The 7,500-nt window shown below is 44.9% G+C and overlaps 1 protein-coding gene across 4 annotated transcripts in view; it reads left to right on the forward strand.

Annotated features, from left to right (window-relative positions):
* pald1a (phosphatase domain containing paladin 1a) overlaps positions 1–7,500 on the forward strand; it is a 38,975-nt gene that overhangs the window by 7,312 nt on the left and 24,163 nt on the right. The window lies entirely within an intron of this gene.

Below are 7,500 nucleotides of genomic sequence, written 5' to 3' on the forward strand. Positions count from 1 at the left end.
TAGATGGAGTGTGTGTGTGTGTGTGAGGTAGATGGAGTGTGTGTGTGTGTGTCTCCCTGGGTGTGTGTTAGGTGGAGTGTGTGTGAGTTTAGATGGAGTGTGTGTGTGTGTATGTGTGTGTGTGCCCACGTTTAGATGGAGTGTGTGTGTGTGTGCCCACGTTTAGATGGAGTGTGTGTGTGTGCGCGTGCCTTTAGATGGAGTGTGTGTGTGTGCGCGTGCCTTTAGATGGAGTGTGTGTGTGTGCGTGCGTTTAGATGGAGTGTGTGTGTGTGTGTGTGTGTGTAAGGTTAGATGAGGTGTGTGTGTGTGTGTGTGTGTAGGTTTAGATGGAGTGTGTGTGTGTAAGATTAGATGGAGTGTGTGTCTGTGAGTTTAGATGGAGTTTGTGTGTCCCTGGGTGACTGTGTGTTTTAGATGGCGTGTGTGTGTGTAAGGTTAGATGGAGTGTGTGTGTATGTGTGTGTGTGTAGGTTTAGATGGAGAGTGCGTGTGTGTAGGTTTAGATGGAGTGTGTATGTGTGTGTGTGTGTGTGTGTGTGTGTGTGTGTGTGTCTCCCTGGGTGAGATTGTGTTTTAGATGGAGAATATGTGTGTGTGTGTTTTAGATGGAGAATATGTGTGTGTGTGTTTTAGATGGAGAATGTGTGTGTGAGTTTTAGACGGAGAATATGTGTGTGTGTGTTTTAGATGGAGAGAATGTGCGTGTGTGTGTTTGTTTTAGATGGAGAATATGTGTGTGTGTTTGTTTTAGATGGAGAATGTGTGTGTGTGTGTGTGTGTGTGTGTGTGTGTGTTTTAGATGGAGAATATGTGTGTGTGTGTATGTGTTTTAGATGGAGTGTGTTTCGGAAGGAGGCCGGAGTCGTGTGTGTGTGTGTGTGTTTTCGATGGAGAATATGTGTGTGTGTTTTCGATGGAGTGTGTTTGGGAAGGAGGCCGGACTCGTGTGTGTGTGTGTGTGTGTGTGTGTGTGTGTGTGTGTGTGTTTTCGATGGAGAATATGTGTGTGTGTTTTCGATGGAGTGTGTTTGGGAAGGAGGCCGGACTCGTGTGTGTGTGTGTGTGTGTGTGTGTGTGTGTGTGTGTGTGAACGTCTCTCCGTGTCGGGACCATCTCCTATTGCTGGGATGGTGTGTGTTTCCTTCCTTGTGCCCTGTGGCGTGTGTACAGATGCATCCTTCCTCTCTGCACACATGTCCCTCCGTGGAGACCCCCAGCCGTACACACTCACCTCCGGCTGAGGGTGGGACTTCCGTAAACGCCTCTACGTCTCGCAGGAACTGGGGATCCCGTCACCGCAGGTCACTGTGTGAAAGCTACAGGAAGAAACCGTATCGGACTAAGCGGACCACGGCTACCTGGCCTGCCCTCTGCTATGCGAAACACATAATCTTCTTATAAACATCCATACGTCTGTTAGAAACATCTATAAACATCCATACATCTGTTAGAAACTTCTATAAACATCCATACATCTGTTAGAAACTTCTATAAGCGTTCATACTTCTGTTCCACGCTGAATGGTGACAGCCATGTACGTGTAGCCGTGATGGTCCAGAGCTCTGATCTACAGGCTAAAAACATCCACCAGCAATTCTGCATCAGGAACACTTTAGATCTGACTGTAGACTTTTGGCAGTTTCTGCCCAGCACATCACAAGTTCTCAGCACTTTTCAGGTTCTTAGACCACACAGTTCTGATCCAGAGTGAGTCGCAACTTTCTCAGTACTCAGGCTGCCTGGAAATTGAACCCACAACCTCAGTGTTAGCAGCACCACATGCTAACTGTGCTACCAGGTGAGCTACAAGAACAGAGTAGCATTTGTGTTTATAAGGTTATGCCAGTCACCCATGTCTCTGTTTTAAACATCAATATTTTGGGTTCGATTTAAAATGACCCCATGTGAAATGTGTGTTGCCCATCTGAGTCAATTTAGTACGCAAGATTCGACCTGCGTATCCAATCACAGAGCTGATAGAGGTTCACCGTGCAACCCTAGAGCTGTGGTACAGGCCTGGTGTAGACTTGGTACAGAGGTGGTATAGAGCAGCATGTACAGCCACTAGTTGCTGGCTGTGTTTAATTTTGGTTTACTGGTGTAGTCATATTCCTCTGTAACAACCAGTTCTGTTAAAAAGAAGGAAGTGTGTGTGTGTGTGTGTGTGTGTGAGTTTGCTAAATGCAGTGTGGGGTGTGTTTTAAGGGTGTGTGATGTGGTGTGTTAAATGTAAAATTTGTGTGTGTGTGTGTGTAGGGATGTGTTGGAGTGTGTTATATACAGTTGTGTGTGTGTGTGTGTGTTAGATACAGTTGTGTGTGTGTGTGTGTGTGTGTGTGTGTGTGTGTTAGATACAGTAGGGTGTGTGTGTTAGATACAGGAGGGTGGGTGTGTGTGTGTGTTAGATACAGGAGGGTGTGTGTGTGTGTTAAATACAGTATGGTTGTGTGTGTGGGTGTGTGTTAGATACAGTAGGGGGTGTGTGTGTTAGATACAGTAGGGGGTGTGTGTGTTAGACACAGTAGGGTGTGTGTGTGTGTGTGTGTGTGTGTGTGAGATACAGTTGTGTGTGTGTTAGATACAGTAGGGTGTGTGTGTGTGTGTGTTAGATACAGGAGGGTGTGTGTTAGATACAGTAGGGTGTGTGTGTGTGTGTTAGATACAGTAGTGTGTGTGTGTTAGATACAGTAGAGTGTGTGTGTGTGTTAGATACAGTTGTGTGTGTGTGTGTGTTAGATATAGTAGGGTGTGTGTGTTAGATATAGTAGGGTGTGTGTGTTAGATACAGTAGTTGTGTGTGTGTGTGTTAGATACAGTAGGGTGTGTGTGTGTGTGTGTTAGATACAGTAGGGTGTGTGTGTGTGTGTTAGATACAGGTGTGTGTGTGTGTGTTAGATACAGTAGTTGTGTGTGTGTGTTAGATACAGTAGTATGTGTGTGTGTGTGTGTGTGTGTGTGTGTGTGTGTGTTAGATACAGTAGTGTGTGTGTGTGTTAGATATAGTAGTGTGTGTGTGTGTTAGATACAGGTGTGTGTGTGTGTGTGTGTGTGTGTGTTAGATACAGTAGGGTGTGTGTGTGTGTGTGTTAGATACAGTAGGGTGTGTGTGTGTGTGTTAGATACAGGTGTGTGTGTGTGTGTTAGATACAGTAGTTGTGTGTGTGTGTTAGATACAGTAGTATGTGTGTGTGTGTGTGTGTGTGTGTGTGTGTGTTAGATACAGTAGTGTGTGTGTGTGTTAGATATAGTAGTGTGTGTGTGTGTTAGATACAGGTGTGTGTGTGAGTGTGTGTGTGTGTGTGTTAGATATAGTAGTGTGTGTGTGTTAGATATAGTAGTGTGTGTGTTAGATACAGTAGTTGTGTGTGTGTTAGATACAGTAGGGTGTGTGTGTGTGTGTGTTAGATACAGTAGGGTGTGTGTGTGTGTGTGTTAGATACAGGTGTGTGTGTGAGTGTGTTAGATACAGTAGTGTGTGTGTGTTAGATACAGTAGTTGTGTGTGTGTGTTAGATACAGTAGTTGTGTGTGTGTGTTACAGTAGTTGTGTGTGTGTTAGATACAGTAGTGTGTGTGTGTGTTAGATATAGTAGTGTGTGTGTGTGTGTGTTAGATATAGTAGTGTGTGTGTGTGTGTTAGATACAGTAGTTGTGTGTGTGTTAGATACAGTAGTTGTGTGTGTGTTAGATACAGTAGTTGTGTGTGTGTTAGATACAGTAGTATGTGTGTGTGTGTTAGATACAGTAGTATGTGTGTGTGTGTTAGATATAGTAGTGTGTGTGTGTGTGTGTGTGTGTTAGATATAGTAGTGTGTGTGTGTGTGTGTTAGATATAGTAGTGTGTGTGTTAGCTATAGCAGTGTGTGTGAGTGTGTTAGATACAGTAGTGTGTGTGTGTGTGTGTGTTATATACAGTAGGGTGTGTGTGTGTGTGTGTGTTAGATACAGTAGTGTGTGTGTGTGTTAGATACAGTAGTGTGTGTGTGTGTGTGTTAGATACAGTAGGGTGTGTGTGTGTTAGATACAGTAGTTGTGTGTGTTAGATACAGTAGTTGTGTGTGTGTGTGTGTGTGTGTGTGTGTGTGTTAGATACAGTAGTGTGTGTGTTAGATACAGTAGTGTGTGTGTGTGTGTGTGTTAGATACAGTAGGGTGTTTTCATTAATTTTTCCATTTGAGTTTTATTGATTAATTTATTTTGATCAGAAACACAATCCAGTTTTACTGGCCAAGTGTGTTCACACATGCCCGGACTTTGTCTTTGATCACACAGTCCCAGACAGACAGCACACACACATGCAGTCAGTTATGTAACATAAAGCTTTAGTGAATTAAAAATACTGTTGCTAGAGTAACCATCCTCTCTTTACCGGACATGTCCTGTTTTTGGGACATAAACAGTGTGTCCAGTCTGGGATTTGGCTTTCCTTCACGTGTGTCACGTTGACGTTTGTGTCCTGCAGGCATGATACACTGTGTGTGTGTGTGTGTGTGTGTGTGTGCATGTGTGTGCGTGTGCGTATGTGTGTGTGTGTGTGTGTGCGTGCATTTTGCTTTGACTGTTCATTATGGCCCACTCACACACCACAACTGGTCAGTCATGTACAGTCGCGGACAAACGTTTTGAGACTGACACAAATTTTGGTTTTCACAAAGTTTACTGCCTCAGTTTTTTCAGATCCTTTTGTCAGATGTTTATATGGTATAGTGAAGGACAATTATAAGCTTTTCATAAGTTTTTAAAAAACTTTTTGACATGCATCCAGTTTAAGCAGACTTAATATTTACAATGTTGACCCTTCTGCAATTCACCTTGGCATGCTGGATATCAGCTTCTGGGCAAAGTCTTAATGATGGCAACCCAATCTTGCCTAATCAGTGCTTGGAGTTGATCAGTTTTTCTTTTTCTACGATCTTTTGAGGAGAGACCACAGGTTCTCAATGGGATTGAGATCTGGGGAGTTTCCTGGCCATGGACCAAAAATGTCAATGTTTTTGTTCACCGAGCCACTTGGTTATCACTTTTGCCTTGTGACGTGGTTCTCCGTCATGGTGGATAAAGCATTGTTCATCACCAAACTGCTCCTGGATGGTTGGGAGAAGTTGCTCTTGGAGGATGTATTGATACCATTCCTTATACATGGCAGTGTTCTTAGGCAAAACCGTAAGCAAACCCACTCCCTTGGATGAGAAGCAACCCCATACACGAATGGTCTCAGGATGCCACACTGTTACCGTGACACCGGACTCGTGGTAGCGCTCACCGTTTCTTCACCGGACAATCATTTGTCCAGATGTCCCAGACAATCTGAAGGGGGCTTCATCAGAGAAAATAACTTTACTCCAGTCCTCTGCAGTCTAATCCCTATACGTCCTGCAGAATGTCAGTCCATCCTTGATGTTTTTCTTGGAGAAAAATGGCATCTTTTCTGTCTTTCTTGACACTAAGCCATCCTCCGAAATCCTTCACCTCACTGTGCGTGCAGATGCACTTACACCTGCCTTCTGCCATTCCTGAGCAAGCTCTGCACCGGTGGTGACCCGATCCCATAGCTGCATCCTCTTTAGGAGAAGGTCCTGGCGCTTGCTTGACTTTATTGGTGCCCTGAGGCCTTCTTCACTGGAAATGAACCTCTCTCCTTGAAGTTCTTGATGATTCACTAAATGGACGATTTAGGTGCTCTCTTACAAGCAGCAATGTCCACGCCTGTGAGGCCCTTTTGATGCGATGCAATGACGACAGCACGTGTTTCCTCGGAGGTAACCATGGTCACCAGAAGAAAGCTTCAAGTACCACCACCCTTTTAAAGCAACCAGTCTGCTCTTCTAATCAGCATGTCAGAGTGATATCAGCTGCCTTGTCTTCATAAAGACTTTCTCCTGAGCTAACGAGAAGATCACTGAAATGATGTTAGCAGGCCATTTTTGAGGGTTTTGTGACTGTTATTTTTCATGGCAAGAAATAACTTTGCAATTAATTGCAGTTCACCTGATCACTCTTCACAATCTAGAGCTAACGCAAATTGCCACCATAGCATTTGAAGCAGAAAACTTTGGGAAAACCAAAATTTGTGTCAGTCTCAAAACGTTTGGCTACGACCGTACACACCCTGCACATAACTATTAGTGAAGGCAGGGGAGTCAAACCTCTTAAACGCACCACAGCGTTTGTGTGTGTGTTGTCTTCACAGTGGTGTTGCAGTACCCCCTGCTGGAGAATTGGTCTTGGACTTCACCTCCTACCTGTAATATTCCCGTTTTCCTGTAGTGTTCCTACTGACAGTAATTTTAGTGTGTGGCCTAAGCACAAATTCTGTGCCCAGGCCACACCGGCACTGTTCAGGCTGGTTCTTCCGCTCTCTATGGAGGACTGCCTAACGGTTCTGTGGAATGACATCACCCACAGGGTTCGCTGGAATGTTTTGAAGATCTTGTGTCAGACATCGGAAACAGAAAATGAGTTTAACACGACTGGTGTGAGTCAGCAATGACTAATAACATAATGGTCACACACACGCACGCAGGCACACGCACGCACACGCACACACACACACACACACACACACACACACACACACACACACACGCATGAAAACACACTGCACCACAGAAGTGCGTGTGTTTTACACAGTGCTGTTTGGGTTGTTTTTCCGCACTACATCTCTTACTTCCTGAACACACAGCCAAACAATAAACCAGAAAAGAAACGTGGAGTTAATCTTATTCTAACGCTGAAGTGATTGACATCTTTGTTTGAGAGAAGAACTGCGAGTCAGACAAAAAGGCAGATGTTAAAGGTACGAGTGTTTCGACCTTAGCAGCGTTCGTTTATCCAGACGGATCTCTGTGAGGTTTGCGCTAGAAGGGTCGGTTGTGCTGACGCGGCGCTAATGCAGAGCTAGCGCAGCGCTAACAGTCAGACGGTGCAGACGGTCACTGCTGGTCTGTGGGTGTGCTGGACACTGCTGGACTGTACATGTGCTGGACTGTGTGTGTGCTGGACACTGCTGGACTGTACCTTTACTGGTCACTGCTGGTCTGTGGGTGTGCTGGACACTGCTGGACTGTACATGTGCTGGACTGTGTGTGTGCTGGACACTGCTGGACTGTACCTGTACTGGTCACTGCTGGTCTGGACCTGTACTGGTCACTGCTGGTCTATTATTGAATCCCAGCAGGTGAGGGCTACCAACAGCTCCAGACAAGCATCTGAAAGCGTGTCCCATCACACTGTGTGAATCTCATCCAGTGTCCTGTGTCTAGAGTCCAGTTCAGTGAACGAGGCTAAACAGGGAGACGTTTGTCTGGAGTCTTACGTGTTCAGACAGGTCCTGTTTAAAATCTTTGGTCACAGTCTTCACATCACCTCTGTGCTTGTTAGTCTGACACGCTGGGGAAGTGTTAATCCTCATCTAATAAAACGATGCCCCGTGTGTTCAGGGTTTGTATTTTAAGTTAATTTGTGGATTTGTTCAGTCATATTTACTAATATGTAAGCA

This window comes from Electrophorus electricus, chromosome 14 (genome assembly GCF_013358815.1).
Source record: "Electrophorus electricus isolate fEleEle1 chromosome 14, fEleEle1.pri, whole genome shotgun sequence".
Taxonomy (NCBI): Eukaryota; Metazoa; Chordata; class Actinopteri; order Gymnotiformes; family Gymnotidae; genus Electrophorus; species Electrophorus electricus.